The sequence below is a fragment of the Apteryx mantelli genome, chromosome 17 (assembly GCF_036417845.1).
Source record: "Apteryx mantelli isolate bAptMan1 chromosome 17, bAptMan1.hap1, whole genome shotgun sequence".
In the NCBI taxonomy this organism is placed as follows: domain Eukaryota; kingdom Metazoa; phylum Chordata; class Aves; order Apterygiformes; family Apterygidae; genus Apteryx; species Apteryx mantelli.
Window position 1 is genome coordinate 20,283,812 of NC_089994.1, and position 18,118 is coordinate 20,301,929.

General features: G+C 50.7%; 1 long non-coding RNA gene across 7 annotated transcripts; it reads left to right on the forward strand.

Annotated features, from left to right (window-relative positions):
• The first annotated feature begins 7,539 nt into the window (after window positions 1-7,539).
• Window positions 7,540-15,867, forward strand: LOC136993550 (uncharacterized). Of its 7 annotated transcripts, none has more exons than XR_010885917.1 (9): window positions 8,437-8,571; window positions 8,707-8,862; window positions 10,523-10,695; window positions 10,884-11,576; window positions 12,252-12,443; window positions 12,529-12,717; window positions 13,136-13,219; window positions 14,195-14,468; window positions 14,585-15,867. It is a non-coding gene; the product is annotated as an uncharacterized lncRNA (long non-coding RNA). The 7 variants fall into 7 exon arrangements; XR_010885916.1 differs by having other exon boundaries at window positions 10,884-11,069; window positions 11,452-11,576; window positions 14,195-15,867; XR_010885918.1 differs by having other exon boundaries at window positions 10,884-11,069; window positions 11,461-11,576; window positions 14,195-15,867.
• The last annotated feature ends 2,251 nt before the right edge of the window (window positions 15,868-18,118 follow it).

Consider the following 18,118-nt stretch of genomic DNA (forward strand, 5'->3'; position numbering starts at 1 on the left):
TTGTGTCTGTCAGGGAAAAGCCTTTTATAGAAACACGTGCCCAGAAATGATCGAGATTCTCAGTGTTCAAAGGTCTGTTGTAAGTTACTGAAGCAAAACAAACTGAAGGAGATGCTCCTTTTCAAAGTTCATCTCTGATTTAGAAAAAGTGTAAACAGGCAAAGATGAAAAAAAACCTAGTCAGTGCAACTACTATATATTACTTTAATAGTTACTTTTTCTGTAAAGCAAGGAAGTGTATGTTCTTTTTGCAAGCATTTCTGCTCCAAAGTTCAGGACCATGGGGTCAGTGGCATGAGGTATATGTTTTAATTTTATTGGAGAGAATGACAACAGTTATCGATAAGAGGAGCCATAAAGAGTAGATGCTGACAGTACAGTTTTGTTCAGGAGATACTGAGACATTGAGAAAGCACATGTTTACTGCATAAAGTGTGCCAGGAGAGGACTGTAAATGAGAGAAGTAAAAACATTCTGAGGAAGCTATAATTGAAAATGACAGTATGCTGGCAGAGAAATGAAATGGACTATAGAAGCCTTTTGACAGAAGTACGAGAATATTCAAAGAAATATTGCAGAGCTGGTGCTGTAGAAGTTACTGTATAACTGTTTGTTCTAATAGTGAGAAAGGAGCTTTACGATAAAAGATTTTTGGTTTTTTTGTTTTTTGTTTTTTCTTTTTGACTTTGCACACTGCTTGAAGGCTTGGGAGCAGTTCTTTCACTGACTTTGTGCAGTGGAGATTTTCACAGGAATAACTGAGGTTTGTTGCATGTGAATTGAAAGAAGGTCTACAGTGGGGTCAAAGCAGCTTACCATTAGCACGGTTTATGCTAAAACATGCAATTTTGATTGGAAAGTGTGGTTGCTGCTTGGTGCAGCAAGAGAGTTGCAACTAAGTTTGATGTACAGGGGTGTTCTTCGTAGTCATAGTCACTTAGACCTTGCACTTCGCTGGGAAGGTGGAAGCTAGAACAGCATGCATTCATTACTGGAATTCGAGATGAGTCAGAGCTAAAGTTAGGGAAAAATGACAAAACTTGGACTTCTGATTCACATTCCTTCAGATATAGGGAAGGCAGCAGTAGGCCATGTTGCACTTCTTCAAGTAAAGGTTACAAACAGCTAGGTTTGGGTTGGGTGAAAAGGAAACATAATAGCTACTTCTAGTGCTTTAGGGGTCTGGGTGCTCTCTGTTTCCTTCTCCTTCCCTTGTTTGTTGTTTGCAGAAGTGCTACTCTGTATTGGACTCCTTAAAGAAGCTGGAGACTCTGAACTGGCACCTTGCCGCTTGGAGGTCCTTCACATATGTGCTTCTTCCCTAGTGGAAGGAAGGGCAACTGAGAGCAGGAGCAAGTGCCTCACACTACACTGTTCATTCTTGTACCAAGTATCCTGCTTCCTGCGCCTGCACAGAGGATAGAGGTGAGTGCGCAAGAGGCGGTCTCCATCCTGCCATGGGGCAGCAGCACAGAGGCTACAAGAATTGTAGCATACACAGGGATGTGGGCATGACTAGAGCTGCTTTAGCTTAAGAAAAATTTTCAACAACCAACTGATGAACTAGGAGAGAGCTCAGGTTGCTCTGCTAATTTGGAAATGACACCATCAGTGATCCTAACTCATCTCTGGGTCTTCCTTGTATTCACTCTGATTCCAGGTCACCAGTTTTGGGGTCTCCAGGGTTACAATGGGTTCTGTGGGTCTGTTTCACAGTCTCTGTGACTTTTCTCATTATCCCTATGGCTTCTTCAGTAACTCCGAGGCAGTTATAGCATCTCTAGATTGTTCCTATGATCTCTGGAGCTTCTCTGGGGTCTCCAGAGCTACCCTGAGCCCTGTGGAGCAGCCTGGTCCCACACAGCATTAAAATTAACATCAACCCTGATGCATCCTCTGTGGTCCCCCACGGCTCCTTCTGCAACACAGCAGCCACATGCAGCACCCAAAGTACGGGCACCGATACGCATTCAGCTCTCCTCTGACATAGAACTGCCCTACCCTGACTCCCTGCCTGTAATTCCCCCTCTTCCCCCCCGCAAACCTTCCTTGCAAAATCCCCTCCCCCCACACATACACCGTGAGGGCCCTGCAAACTCGCCTCCCCAAACCAGCCCCTAAACCACGTACAAATCCTGCCCCAAAGCCCCCAAGAACCCCCAAACTCTGCCCCAGTGCTGTCATCAACTCCAGAAACTCCCCCCAAGTCTGTCCCAAAACCCCATACAACCGCAATACCACTCCCAAATCCGAATAGCAGCAAGGTAGCCCTTCAATACCCTTTTTTCTCAATTAACGCAGATGTCATTAGAGTCAGTTAGAAACAGTGAGGCTGAACTGGACAGCCCCACTACCTGCTTGGCACCGTCATTGCTGGATGCTGATGTGATTCCTGCTGGTCTCATGCTGCTCTGGGATCTTCCTTGGCACCTGTAATGGGACTGCAGCAATCCCAAAGACCCAAAACACCATCAAGCCCTGTCCAAGGGCCCCCATACCTTGTTCTAAAGCTCCCACCAACCTGATGTTTTGTGTGAGTAGCTATTCACAATAGGTAATAGCAGCTTGATTTTATTAATAATAACAGATTGATTTATAAAAGATGTTCTAATAAGTATTGGGTGTGATCTGTGTCTCCCCCTTGACTCAGTCCCCTTTTAGAGAAAAGGGAATTTACAGCATTTCTTGGTGAAGAATGTTGATGGGTGGATGCACAGCTGACAAGCAGATATTTTCTCTTTTTCTTCAGAGCCATCTTTCAGAACCCTTTGTACGTGCAAGATGATTCTAAATGTGGCCAGTCTGGAATAATAGCACTGTGCACAATGCTTAAGGAGAGCATTAAGATAAAATTTCAGAACAAGAAATAGCCTAAAAAAAAAAAAAAAAAAGCTCATGAAAAGTCAATGAGAAGACTGAAGGGCTGTGGGAAGTCCCAATCATGCTTCAGGAAACAGCATGGGTTTTAGGCACATCCTCAAGGAAGAAATGTGTTATTCCAGCCCTTAGGACAATGAGTACTATTAATTACCACCTTTAATTACCAAAAGTGTTGTAAAAGCTGAAGAGACTAGAGATGTGGCACAGGAAGTTATGGAGCATATGTAAATTAAAAAGCAAACAAAAAAAAAACAGACAAAAAACAACAACAAAAGACCCTTGAACAGAAACAGTTTAGACTTAAGTAATAGATGAATGTACCTAATGTGAATACAAGTGGTTCCATCAATCACACTGAAAGCCTTGGAGAAGTGACTGATAATCTGATACCCTCATGGCCTCATTGGTTTTCTCATTTGTTTTGTAGGGTAATCCTCTGAAGGAGGACAACTTGAAGAGAAGCAGCTAGACCTAGTGATCTACTCATTCATTTCAGCCATCATCTTTGATGCAAGCATCCAAGTACAGGAGGAACCTAGGAAAGGTATCGAAAGGGTAATAGGTCTGAAACAGAGGGAAGCAAATTACATGCTATCACTCTTCCGTGTAGTTAAAGACTGAGAGAATTGAGTTATGCATGTATACAAGGGTTTGAGAGAGTACAATAATCCTGAACCAGAATAAAAATAATGTTTCATGGAAGATGGTGTAGGTAAGTATTAGGTGATGCTCCTACCTGTCTAATAAGCTAGCCTTAACTGCTGAATGTAATGTTTCCAGTTTACCTTGTAACATACGATGGCAAGTGCTGTGTTAAGACATTTCCTTTAAGGAAAAGAAAAAGAAAAAAGAAAAAGAACAGGGTAAAGACAAAAAGAACTTGCATAAATTTAACACAGTCTCCTTGAAAATAAAAGGTGAAGTATCTGTCTTTATTATAGAGATGAAACTAACGATAGCAAATGCTGACAAAGAGAAAAGATGGATGAGTGTAATATCTAATGAACTGGATAAAACAAGGAAGCAAAAATGCAGCGGACCCTTGATATCACCAGAAACCGCTACAAAAGGAGGTGTTTTGGCATGGGTAACTAAGGTAACTACTGATAATGAATGTTTGTATTTCAGTCTCCCAGAGGCAGCACCGAGGACTAAGTAACCCATTCCTACTGTGTGGATATTGTTAACTGTAACTGGCTTAGTTTTGCTTTGGTTGTTTCTATTTTGTTTTGTTATCATGTATGCACATATAAAAAGGGAAAGATAATACTTACTTTTTAGATTAATTGCCACGGCTGAAGTTGAAGAGATCAGAAAAATGTAAGCAAGCTGATGTAATAAAATCAAATGTATCCAACTGAAAGCTGTCTCCATCTCCTAACAAGAGAAACCCCATTCCTCCTGTTGAGGAAGTATCCCTGCGAATAGTGATCAGGATAATAGATCAGCAATATATAACAGAAGGTCTGTATGTATTATGAAAAGTATGATGCAAACATGTATTTCTCTGTGTGTGATGTTATGTATCTATGAAGGATCATATTCTATGAGCTAGAAGACAGCAAATTATTATCTTAGGGGAATGGTGGTCAAGTGGCCAGAGTTACTGAAGAGGAAGTGAGAAACAGAAGTGTCTGAATTGTAAAATTAAGAGATCAATTTCAGGAGGGCTCAGTTGGTTGCAACCCGATGTTAATTACATGGGAATTCAGTTCGGGAAAACAGGAAGACAGGTAGATAGAAGAAAGGTTAAAGCCTTGTGGAGTTAAGGCTCCTTCTCATCAGTTCCAACTTAGAGCAGTTTTAGGAGGATTTAATTTCCTCCAGCAGTGTTAACGTAGCTTTTCCAGTATCAGCAGACCATGGTGGAAATTACCAGAAAGGAGTCAGGAACGGAACAAGGAACGTGACGCTGCTTTCACTGAACTGGAAGAAGCGGCCGTAAAATCTGCTGCCCTCAAATTCCCAGGACAAGGCAAGCCTTTTTCAGTAATGCTTTCCACATCTGCTGACTCCGTGGGAGCAGCACTGTTAGAAAACAGCGGTAAGGGAAAGTGGGTGCCAGTAGCATCCTCCTTACATCCCCTTTGGGGCCACAACCGAAATTCTCCGGCTGTGAGAAGGACTGTTTAGCAGCAACCTGGTCTGTAACTCTTTGAGACTTTTCCCTTTGAGAGCACCGAGGCAATCCCATCTGCTCAATTCCCTCTGAAGTAGCTAATGTCAGGGAAGCAAATAGACAGCGGAGTATCATCTATCCAAGTGGCCCAGGGGGCACTAATCTTAATGGGTGGGGTGGGGGGGTTTACTGAGCAAGTGTTACAAGAAGTGGATCTTCTTGTGCGTGTCTGACTTGACTGAGGGGCAGAGCACGGTTGTGCCAAAAATGTGGACACAGAAGGTTTCTGAAAGATTAATCTCTAGCGGCTACTTAGTCTAACTTCCCTTTCGCAGCAAGCCTGACGGTCGTCATAGCTCCCAAAACAGAGATTGGGGGGAGGCGGTATTTGTGGCTTGCATATTCTCATTTACCTTGCTTGTGTTCGTGTATTAGATTCACTTTTTGTGCTTATAAACAACTTTGGATTCTTATGATTCTCTGCAGAGCTTTGAATGTTTTTTTTGTTTTGTGCTTTGCTTTATACTTTTGTAGGGCGATGGATTTTACTATGCCTCCATCAACAAGCGCTCGCTGGCAAAGTTACGTCATGTCCCAACAGAGACTGTTAGGCAAGACGGAGGAGTTCAGCTATGCAGCCTGCCGGAAGAACATCGCCCGGGAGGGGTTGCTAGCCTTGAGCTATAGGCACTGATGCATATGGCTCGTTGTGTCAGACGCGTGTCGGAGTGGGAGACGGACCCGGAGTAACGATGAGTCTCAATGTGAGTATGATCGTTCTCCCTTTATTCAAGCTGTTACAGAGTATATATAGACAGGCGATAGAGCATGTGCTAGCAATAGCTATATGATTGGTTTACAGTCTCTGTTCACACGCCTAAAGCGAATACATGATTGGTGCAAAGTTGCTGTTCACGTGGAGGGGCTTGTCGGCCCCCTCCTTGACTTGTTTACCACTACTTGCCTTCCCCTTTTGTAATGGTCTAGGAATGTTCAAGGACAGTTCACATAGCCGTGGGATCCTCCCTCCATCGTGAAGATAGGATTGCTCACTTCTAAGAGATCATGCCCCTTTTCACTTAACCATTCTTCCACAGACGCGAGGAGGTTTTCTTTGGTTGCTGAAATTTTAGCTTGGCTTTACACCCTGTAGCGGTGGTATTTTTGTATTGATAAATTGCGTTAATCCTAGGTGTTCAGAACGTCGGGGAACGACTGCGTGCTGCCATGAAGAACTACAGGCTACCGCCCTCAGTTCTTCGTAAGTTATCGTGTGTCAAGAGCGGCCAGGAGAATCCAAACGCCAGCGGAAAGGTTCTCTGCCTGGGCCTGATGAGGAGCCTTCAGCCGTAGGAGGGTTGGCCGCGTCCTTACCGGGCTTGTGAGTAATAAGCCACAATTCACGGACCAGCAAAGGAGGGGGGGAACAGCAGCTGGCAGCCCAGTCGCTACGGCATTGCTGTTGCTAGCAGGGCCACAAGGCCCGTGTGAAGCCTCGCCTGCCTCTTTGGAGCTTTGTTTTGGTCTGTTTACCTGGAAAAGCAGTGAGGCCTAAAATAAGAATTTTTGTGGCTAGATGGGTAAGCTGTGACCTGTCGCAAAGGAGCGATGCACTTCACTCATAAGAGGGAAGCAGCACTATGTTTATTGCAGTAAGATAACGACTTAACAAAGTTCAATCGTAAATAAGAATGATTTAATGAGGTTCAATTGGCAAGGTTCACTCAGTTATTTACTGCATGAAGGACAGGGTCAGATGCAAGTGCAAAGGGGACCCTCCCGTTGAGTCACGAGGTTCAGACTGGACCCCCTTGCTTTCTAAACTCCTTCAGAGAGGAGACTAGGTGCAGCTGGATCCAATCTTAGTCCCAGACTTGGTCAATGGTTTATGTCTAAACGGGTGTGTGCGAAGGAGATCCTCCCGTTGAGTCACGGGGTTCGGAAAAGACCCCCTTGCTTTCTAAACTCCTTCAGAGAGGAGCCTAGGTGCAGCTGAATCCAGTCTTAGTCCCAGACTTGGTCAACAGTTTATGTCTAAGGAATGATGCGTGCAATTAGTCAGAGCTATAACTCAGAAAAGTTTTGCAAAGTTCACAAAAGTTCAGCATGCTATTAATCACTTGCTGAGGATCTGTCGCGGGTAAGGAATCTCTCTCAACCTCGAGGACTAACCTTGAGAGGCATCCCTGCTCAAGAGGAGGTTCTGCAGTGCAGCCCGCTGCCCTGCAGGAGAGCTCAATGGGCTCTGGGCTGCCCCATATTTATGGGGGGGGATGATTGACTCATAGTCCTATTTTCATGCTAGAGGGGCCTTAGTTGGCGTATGCTCAACTAGCCCCTGCATACGTGCTGTTTACAGGGAGGTCAGGTTGAGGGGGAGAGAGCACATCGGGGGCGGGGGGGGGGGGGGGAAGGAGCACACCGTCACATGACCCCACCTCTCTTTGCCTTGCATTGCTGCTTAATGTCATAACAGCAACTTGGGACCCCAGAATAAAAACTGTTACAGTGCTTAAGGGAGGATCTGCATTTGCGTTTTTTGGGGGAAAAAGCTCCAAAACGAGACCCTCCCAGTGACCTCGGTGGTTTGATTCATTTGCAGGACAACGTTCTGAGGGCCGGCAACTTGAAGAGGAGGCCATCTTGTTTTGCGCGGCATGCCGGGAGCAGTAGTCTTCCGGCACTGAGCTTCCGGGAGTTCCTTTTAATCTGCACGGCATGCTGGGAGATGTAGTTTTCTGGCAGAGGCCTTCCCGGCGGCCATGTTAGTCTGCATGGCATGCCGGGAGGTGTAGTCTTCACATCCTGGGCTTCTGGGAGACCATGTTGCGCCTCTCGAGGGGGCAGGAGGAGCAGTTCTCTGTCAGCGGGGTTCCCACCGGCTGCCCGCGTTGTGCTCTGTGGCAGGCCAGGAGCTGTAGTTCCAGGTGCCTGTGCCTTCTCTGCCCTGCAGCAGTGGCCCGCTGTGTCTGGACGTGTGTCGCTCACGTGAGAGTCCCCGTAGGTCATCGGGGACAGTGGAATTTCCCTGTTTTTCCCTGGTACAGGGCAGGAAGCAGGGCAGAGCGCTGTTCCTTATCGGTGCTTCTTGGTGTCGCGGGGACGGGCGGTGCCCTCTCACTGGTGCAGCACCAGAGCCTGCTCGTTGATTCCCGCCGCTCTCTTGGGCACGGGCACGGGCACGGGCACGGGCAGAGCACTCTCGGGGCGCTCGCTGCTCGGTGGGAGCCCCGCGGGGCCGCGGCGGGCTGCGGTTCGCACGCGTGAGCCGGCCGGCTGCAGCGCCGCGCCGTAAGCACGCGAGGGCGCCATTGCGGATCTCGCCTCCCTCCTGCTTCACTCACTCCCCCTCGCTCCCCCCCCCCCACGAGCCGTTCCGTAGCCGGCGCATGCGCGGTGCTCGAGCGCCGGGCCGGCGCGGCGGCCGCGCTGCGTTGGCGGCCGGCGCATGCGCGGCGGCGAGCAGCATGGCGGCGAGCAGCATGGCGGCGAGCAGCGTCGGCGTTTTCGTTCGGCGGCGGCGGGTGAGGGCCGAGGCCGCCTGGAGTCGAGGATCTGGGGGCCCCGATGAGGCGAGTGGGGGGCGTCGGGCTGTGTCCTGCCCGCTGCGGCCGTCGCTGCGTGGAGGCGGCGGGGCGGGGGGGCTGGGGCCCGCGCCGCGCCGGGAGTGCGGGTCTGACTTTCCCTGTTCCGTGTGTCGCCTTTAGGACCCCAGTTCCTCGCCAGTGCGGTCCGGGACGTGCGCTCGCCCCTGCGGACGCGGCCCGGAGGAGCGGGGAGGCAGGCGGGCCCCAGAGCGGGCTTGTGGCGCGGCGTCCGCGGGAGGACAGCTCTTGTTGCGGCAGGCACACCCGAGAGTGCTGGTAAGTCACATGGAGGTTTAAAACTTCTGGATCAAGCAGGTTGAAGGTCACTTTTAGTCAGGTACGATTAGTGCAGCCCCAGGTTATTTCCTTGAGAGTTGTGGCTAGGCAAGCAAGAAGATGGATAGAAGAATGACACTCCCAGGCACCTGGAGGCCTCCCCCACCCCCAGGCACAGAGTGTGGGCGCCAGCCAATGCGGGCACCGACTGACTGAAAGGCCCGCTCCCTCCTGTCCAGCTGCCCCAAAGCCGTGGGCTTCCCCAGCTCAGTATGTAGTGACGGGTCCTCCGTTGCCTCTGATGTCTCCCCAGGCTCTCGTATGCTGCATAGGGGTCCGGATGTCTCCAGCAGTGGCACAGTAGCCTGATGTCCCAAAGCCCCAAGCAATCCTAAAGCCACTCCCAGACCCAGTGCCCATGGCAGTGAGGTGTTCTAATAAATATGGGGGGTGATTTGTGTCTCCCCCTTGACTCAGTCCCACTTTAGAGAAAAGGGAATTTACAGCACCTCTCGGTGAAGAATGCTGACGGGTGGGTGCACAGATGACAAGCAGACTTTTCTCTCTTTTCTTCTGAGCCACCTCTTAGAAGCCTCTGTGTGTGCAAGAGGACTCTGTTAATGCGGCTAGTCTGGGATAAGTGCATTGTGCACAGTGCTTAAGAACAACTTAACATAAAATTGCTGGTTAAGGAATAACCTTAAAAAAATACAGGGCTCAGGAAGAGCCTAAGAGAACGCTGGTGGGCTACGGGAAGCCCCAGTGATGCTACTACAGAAAACAGCATGGCTTTTAGGCACCTCCTCAGAGCAGGAGAAATGACTTACTCCAGCCCATAGGACAATGGGTGCTCTTAATTACAACCCTGAATTACCGAAAGTGTTGTGAAAGCAGAAGGGACTAGAGATGATGCGTAGCGGGTTATGGACTACGTGTAAAGTTTCAACAACAATCCTCTCTTAAAAAAGAAACTGTTTAGTTTTAAGTAATAGATGAATGTGGCTTTGAGTAACGTGAAGAGAAGCGGTTACGTCAATCACCCGGAAAGCCTTGGAGAAGTGGTCCAGAGATCTGATACCCTCACAGCCTCGTCAGTCTTCTTGGTTTGTTTGGCAGGGTAGTCCACCAAAGGGGGACATCTTGAAGAGACACAGCTCGACCTAGCGATCCAGTTCTTTGTTTTGGTCATCACCTGTGAGGCCAGCATCCGAGTGTAACAGGAATCTAGGAGCTGTATCAAAAAGGTGATAGGTTTGAAGCAGAGAGAGGCAAAAAAAGTGCTGTCATTCTTCCGTTTAGCTAAAGGCTGAGAGACTTGTCGGTTAAGTGTGCGTATACAAGGGTTTGAGAAAGGCTACTGAACAGTAACAATAATACTGAAGCAGAATAAAAATCAGGTTTCATGGAAGATGGTGTAGGTAAGTATTAGGTGATGTGCCTGCCTGTCTAATAACCTAGCCCGAATTGCTGTATGTCATGTTTCCAAACTGCTTACCCTGTAAAGTATGATGCAAGGTGCTGTATTAAGACCTTTCCTTTAAGGAAAAGGAAAGGGAAAAAAAAAAAAGAAAAAAAAAAGAATACAGTAAAGAGAAAAAGAACACACATAAATCTAAGTGTTTCACAGCCAATGAAATGCAAGTTTCTCTCTTTGTTACAGAGATGGAACCAATGATAGCAAATGCTGATGAAGAGAAAAGCTGGACAAGCAGTTTTTTGATGATTAATACCGAAGGGACAGGATGAAGCAAGGAAGCAAAAATGCAGTTTAGCGGACCCTTGATATCACCAGAACCTGCTGCAGTAGGAGGTGTTCTGGCATGGGTGACTAAGGTAACTCTTGATAATGGCTGTTAGTTATTTCGGCCTCCCAGAGGCAGCACTGAAGACTAAGTAACCCGTTCCTACCCCGTGGATATTGTTCACTGTATCTGCCTTAGTTTTGCTTTGGTTGTTTCTATTTTGTTTTGTTATCGTACGTGCATATGTAGAAAGGGAAAGATGTCGTATTTAATTTTTAGATTAATTGCTATGGCTGAAGTTGAAGAGACCAGAAAAACGTAAGCAAGCTGAAGTAATGAAATCAAACGTAGCCAACTGAGAGCTGCCTGCATCGCCCAAAAAGGGAAAGCCCGTTCCTCCTGGCGAGGAAGGATCGCCATTAATAGCGGTTGGACTAATAGATCACCAACATATAAGGTCTGAAGGTCTGTACGCGTTACAAAAAGTATGCTACGTACGTATATTTTTGCACGTGTGACTTTATGTGTCTATGAAGCATCATACTTTAAGAACTACAAGATAGCAAGCTATTATCTTAGGGTAATGGTGGTCAAGTGGCCAGAGTCTCTGAAGAGACAGAGAGACAGAAGTGTCCGAATTGTAAAATTAAGAGATCGCTTTCAGGAAGGCTCAGTTAGCGCAGCCCCAGGTTAAATGCCTGGCAATGGTACTTGGGGAAAGGGAAAGACAGCAGACAGAAGAAAGGTTAAAGCCTTGTGGAGTTAAGGCTCCTTCTCATCAGTTCCAACTTAGAGCAGTTTTAGGAGGATTTAATTTCCTCCAGCAGTGTTAACGTAGCTTTTCCAGTATCAGCAGGCCGTGGTGGAAATTCCTGGAAAGGAGTCAGGAATGGAACAAGGAACGTGCCGCTGCTTTCACTGGACTGGAAGAAATGGCTGTAAAATCTGCTGCCCTCAAACTCCCAGGACAAGGCAAGCCTTTTTCAGTAATGCTTTCCACATCTGCTGACTCCGTGGGAGCAGCACCGTTAGAAAACAGCAGTAAGGAAAAGTGGGTGCCAGTAGCATCATCCTTGCATCCCCTTTGGGGCCAGAACAGAAATTCTCCAGCTGTGAGAAAGTGTGTTTAGCAGCAGTCTGGTTGGTAACTGTCTTTGAGGCTTTTCCCTTTGAGAGCACCGAGGCAATCCCATCTGCTCAATTCCCTCTGTAGTAGCTAATGTCAGGGAAGCGAATAGACAGCAGAGTATCATCTCTACAAGTGGCACAGTGGGCACTAATCTTAACGAGCGGGGCGCGGTGGGGGCTTTACTGTGCAAGCGTCACAAGAAGTGGATCTTCTTGCGCGTGTCTGAACTGACAGAGCACGGTTGTGCCAAAAACATGGACGCAGAAGGTTTCTGAAAGATTAATCTCTAGCGGCTACTTAGTCTACCTTCCCTTTCACAGCAAGCCTGACTGTCGACATAGCTTCCAAAAGAGGGGTTGGGGGAGGCAGTATTTGTGGCTTGCGTATTCTCGTTTACCTTGCTTGTGTGCGTGTATTAGATCCGTTTTTTGTGCTTATAAACAACTTTGGATTCTTATGATTCTCTGCAGAGCTTTGAATGGTTTTGGGGGTTTTTGCTTTGCTTTATACTTTTGTAGGGTGATGGATTTTACTATGCCTCCATCAACAAGCGCTGGCTGGCAAAATTACATCATGTCCCAACGGAGACTCTTAGGCAAGACGGGGGAGTTCGGGTACGCAGCCTGCCGGAAGAACGTCGCCCGGGAGGGGTTGCTAGCCTTGAGCTATAGGCGCTGATGCACACGGCTCATTTCGTCAGACACGAAGAGGTTTTCTTTGGTTGCAGAAATTTTAGCTTGGCTTTACACCCTGTAGCGGTAGTATTTTTGTATTTATAAACTGTGTTAATCCTAGGCGTTCAGAACGTCGGGGAACGACTGCGTGCTGCCGTGAAGAACTACAGGCCACCGTCCTCAGCCCTTTGTAAGTTATCGCATGTCAAGAGTGGCCAGGAGAATCGAAACGCCAGCAGAAAGGTTCTCCGCCTGGTCCTGACAAGGAGCCTTTGGCCGTAGGAGGGTCGGCCACGTCCTTACTGGACTTGTGAGTAATAAGCCGCAATTCACGGACCAGCAAAGGAGGGGGGAACAGCGACCGGTAGCCCAGTCGCTACGGCATTGCTGTTGCTAGCAGGGCCGCAAGGCCCGTGTGAAGCCTCAGCTGCCTCTTTGGAGCTTTATTTTGGTCTGTTTACCAGGAAAAAGCAGTGAGGCCTCAAATAAGAATTTTCGTGGCTAGATGGGTAAGCTGTGACCCCAGCTGTCTTTGCCTTGCTTTGCTGCTTAATGTCGTGACAGCAACTCGGGATCCCAGAATAAAAACTGTTACAGTGCTTAAGGGAGGATCTGCATTTGCCTGGGTTAGGGGACCATCGTGAAAGCTTTGCGGGGGGGGGGGGGGGGGGGGCGGAGCTCCAAAACGAGACTCTCACAGTGACCTTGGTGGTTTGATTTATTTGCAGGGTAATGTTCTGAGGATCGGCAACTTGAAGAGGAGCAGTTCAGCCCGTTTTGTTGATTTCAGTGGTACTGTTTTAAGGAAGCACGTAAGTACAGACAGGATCTGGGAGGGTTTTTGAGCAGGACAGGAAAGAGCAAGGAAGATTGGAGCATGTGGAAAAACTAGGTGCCATGAACGTACTGAAGTTGTTAAGGGCTGAGAGAATTTGGGGTCAAGCCTCTGAAAGGGGCTAAGGCGCAAGGAGCAGTGAAATACCGTGACTGAACACAAGGTTCCTCCCCAGTCCAGACCTGTGCGCACACCCTCGCTCTGGCAGACGCAGGCACCCTGGAGCTGTAGGGAAACGGGCAAGCAGGCCCACAAGCAGACTTTGGGCACAGCGGTGCGCAGAGAGCTCTGCGTGCTCGGCAGGCGAGTGGGGTTGGAGCGTGGCGAGAACTGTTCCGGGCTGACGGGATCCATCCAGTTCCGGTCCCTGTCCCTCTGTCCAGCTCGCCACCCTTCTCTTTCTTTCCCTGTCACTCGGGCCGGTGCCAGCAGTGACCAGTGGGTCCCATCGATCTGCCTGGCTCAGGTCACGTGAGACACCTCTGCAGGGACTCTGTGTGCAGAGGGCTGTGGATGTGCAGTGGGGGGGCGCTAACGGGCCAGAGATGCGGTGGGGGATGTAGTAGGCAGTGAAGAGGCTCCTGGGGAAGGAAGGTGTCACGGAGGCAGAGAGCAGCAGAGGCTCCGAGTACTCGGGTGGTAAGGCAGGTGCTCATGGTAGGGCGGTTTGGAGCTGCTGTTGTCGTCTGTCCTACTCGTCAGCGCGGCCTGCAGTTACTGCGTCTTGTCTGCCTGTGCGCAGACAGGGCTGCCGCGCGGTGCAGCTCGAGTTGTGGTCGTGGTGCTGGCATCGGGCCCACTTTTGTCAGGTCTGCCTTTATGCAAGACCTACATCAGCCTTGCTCTGCTCCTTTTCCAGGAGCCTGTGCTCGACTCTGCTTTCTGGCACACTTATGTCATAGGGCTTTCCAGCAGTATCTGTCTGACTTGGGCCACTTTTGTTGTCCACTAGGCAGCCTGAGCAAGTGAAGCAAAATCCTCCTGCTGTCACTGTCATGGCAAGAGTCAGTTTCCCATTAGCTCAGTCTCTCCAGAGTTTGGAGTTTTTGGAGGCCTTAGTTTTTATCCTGCCTTGGCTGGACAGCGCTTTCTGAGAGTGTCTGTGAGTGGCAGTTTCCCTGAGGAGTATCATCTACCAAAGGCTGGAGGTGGCCAGGTGACTGATCGAGCCTGACTGTATGTGAGGGTTGCTGTGACGTCCCTGTGATCAAATGGAGCCAGAGAGGGTGAGTGAAACAGCACAGAGGGTCAGCTGTAACTGTGGAAACAGTTCCGGGCCTTGGACTAGGGAGTAGTTCTAGGAGGGCTGTGCCTCTCAGTAACTGTTCTGGCCGCTTTGCAGGTGCTGAAGTATAGTCCAGCAGTTGAAGGAGTGTTGACACAGCTGGGAGCTCTGTGGAGATCTGCGGCTGGCCATGGAGGATGAGCTCTGACTTGCAGCGTGGACACAGTTAAGTCCTGGGACTGCACTGTATGTGAGCAGGGCTGGGAGGTGGAAGCTGTTTTTGTCCTAGGTGGTTACTGGTGTCGTTGGCTGTGGCTGTTTGCCCATGGAGCTGAGAGGACCAAAAATTTAATTGTCTGTAACAGAGATGAATTAGTGCTTGCAGTGTTTCAGGTAGGTTCAGTGGAAGTGCAGCATAGTACAGTCCAGTGGTGTGATTCTTGCACATGCTCGCATTTGAATGGTGGCTAAAACCAAGCCTATAAACAGCAACTGTCACATGATTTTGGTGCATGTCTTCCTGTTCTGCTGCCCTTCTAACTGAAGGGGAAACTTCTTAAACTGTGGGCAAAACCCCATGGCTCCTCTGTATGGTTCTCACGCTCATGGGTGCTTTGGTGTTTCTTGCTTAAAGCTGAGGGTTTGAAGTTTTTCACTTAAGGTTTATTGTTTAGTTTGTTGTTGAGGTTCTGTCACTCAGGAGTTACGGTGTATTACTTTATTTTGTGGGGCTCAGTCTTTATCAGTCAGAGTTTACAGTTTGCTCATTTAGCAGTCAGGGCACAGAATTTAAAATCCAACCTCATCCATAATTTTAAAGCCTTGGCAACCATTTGCATTCCAAGATTTGCAGTTTGTCACTTAGGGTGCAGGGTTTTCAGCTTACTGATAAACGAAAAGGGCTAAATCCTCGGATAATAAACTGTAAGCCCTGAAGCCTAAGCAGCAGGCTGCAAACCCTCCTCTGAGGTTTGTAACCTTCCCCTGTACCCAGCGTTCAGCTCTGTGCGCTGACCTGAGGTCCGGGTTTCATGCGGCGCAGGCCCATCACACCGAGACTGGCGATGTGACGGGCGAGCTGAGCGCTGTGAAAGTGTCCTGCAGGGCTCTAGTCTGGGGTAGGGCAGAAGCACAGGCAGGCGACATCAGGCATTTTCCTCTCAACTCTCAGAGCTGGATCCTATCCCTGAAGGAAAAAGCAGAGGGGGTAGGTTGTTGACTACTCAGAAACCTGCCACGTCAGGGGCAGCAGCAGGAGCTGACCCTTCCCCGACGGATGGATGAACACTGGTGTGGTCATGACTCTGCAGGTGTCACAGGATAAGGGGAAGCATGGCAGACTCGCGCCCAGGTGTTGTTTCTGTTCAGTAAAACAATAAACAGTTGCTTTATTCTTTGCACTCATGTCTGTGGTTCCTGCCATCGCTTTGCCTGAAGATGATGCCCAGGGGAGGAGGTTACACATTGCGTGTGGTGCTGGGAGCTGGTCCCCAAGTCCCTCGTACTTTGGTGTCCCTGCGGTTCCCAGGGAACCCAGTGCTGTTCGCAGGGCTGTGGGGAATTTCCCTTGCATTGCCTGGACCTTGGGGCGGTGTCGGTGGCGTTTCTCATCATCCTGGGGGCAGCCAGGGCCCCTCCAGGGCTGTGTGAGGTCCCCAGGCTGCTTCCGGATTTGCTTTCAGCACTTTACCATGTCCCTCGTGTGTCTGGGATGAGGCCTGTGTGCCTGGAGCTGGGAGATAGTTTCTGTGGGGAAGGGGGGAGCCTGCAGGCACTGTCCCGTCAGCCACTTCGAGCCGTGTGATGTGCCTTATGGCCCCTTTTGTATGCACCAAGGCCCTTCGTTTGTATTTTGGTTTGCCCCAGAGCCCTGTGTTTGCCCTCTGATGCCCTCAGGAGCCCTCAATTCACATTTTGGGTTGCCCTCAAGCCCCCTGTGTGTCTTTTGGTGTGCCCCAGGGCCCTGTGTTTGCTTTGCAGCACACCCCAAAGTTCTTCATTTAGCTTTCTCCCCTGTCCCAGAGTTTTCTGCAGTGCTTCTTGGTGTGCCCCAGGGCCCTCCCTTTGTTTTTTGGTGCGCCCAGAGTCACTGTTTGCTCGATCATTGCCTTTTTTTACTTTTGTTGCACCCACAGCTCTGGATTTGTTCTCTTGTCCCCTGAATACTCCCTTTTCCTCTCTGTACACCCCAGGGGTCTCCCTTCAGCTTTCAGCAAGCTGCTCTCAGGAGTGGGGGTGCCTCTGCTACCCTGGGAGCCCCAGCTGTCCGTGATGGGGCTGATAGCCATTCCCCCTCTCCAGTTCCTGATGGGTGCAGCTGTGGGCCCTAGGGCTGGGATGAGCCCCAGGTGGGGCTGGGGGGCAGGATGAGCCCCAGGTGGGGCTGATGGCAACAGTGGGTATGCACCAGGGTTGGGGCTGCAGTTGGGGGAAGCCTGTGCTGGGGCCAGTCCGGGACAATGGAGCTGCTGCTGAGCACCGCCCGCTGGGACCAGCACGGCGGCTGCGCCATGGAGGAGGTGAGCAGGGTGAGGGTGTCCACACTCGGGGCTGCGGGTCCCCCACGTGCTGAGGGTCCCGACGGATGGGAGCGTCCCGGGCAATGTGGCACAACCAGGGCGCACCGGGGCTGGGGATGGCGGTGCACCGGGGCACTGGGGGCCGGCCGAGGACGTGGTGGGGAAGAGCAGTGCACTGGGGCCATGGAGAGTGGGGAGGGAGGATGTACACCAGGGCTTTGGTAGTGCGGGGGGTAGGAAGGGGGCGCGCTGGGGCTGTGGTGGGGTGGGGGGGAAGGAAGGGGGAGCGCCGGGGCTGTGCTGGTGCCGGGGGGGGGAGGGAGAGAGGAAGGGGGTGCGCCGGGGCTGTGGTGAGGTTTATTGCGCGGTCGGAGGAGCGGGGGGGGGGGGGGGGTCCTGGGTCAGACCGGGAGCGTGTCGGGGAGGGGGGGGAGAGGCAGTGTCGGAGCTGAACCGGGGCCGGTCGCGGCGGTGTCGTGGGAGTCCGGGGCCGGTGCTGGGGATCGCGGGGCCGCGGTCCCGGCTTTGCGGTGGTATCCGGGTCCCGGGGGGGGGGGGGGAATAGGGGCGGATCGGAACGGAATCGCCAGACGGTCAAACCTCACGAAGCGCTGCATAAACACCCCCCCCCCACAGCATGCCGGGAGCAGTAGTCTTCCGGCACGGGGCTTCCGGGCGGCCATGTTGTTTTGTGCGGCATGCCGGGAGCAGTAGTCTTCCGGCACGGTGCTTCCGGGCGGCCATGTTGGTTTGCGCGGCATGCCGGGAGCAGTAGTCTTCCGGCACGGGGCTTCCGGGCGGCCATGTTGGTTTGCGCGGCATGCCGGGAGCAGTAGTCTTCCGGCACGGGGCTTCCGGGCGGCCATGTTGGTTTGCGCGGCATGCCGGGAGCAGTAGTCTTCCGGCACGGGGCTTCCGGGCGGCCATGTTGGTTTGCGCGGCATGCCGGGAGCAGTAGTCTTCCGGCACGGGGCTTCCGGGCGGCCATGTTGGTTTGCGCGGCATGCCGGGAGCAGTAGTCCTCCGGCACTGGACTTCCGGGCGGCCATGTTGCTTTGCGCGGCATGCCGGGAGCAATAGTCTTCCGGCACGGGGCTTCCGGGAGGCCATTTTAGCCTGCACGGCATGCTGG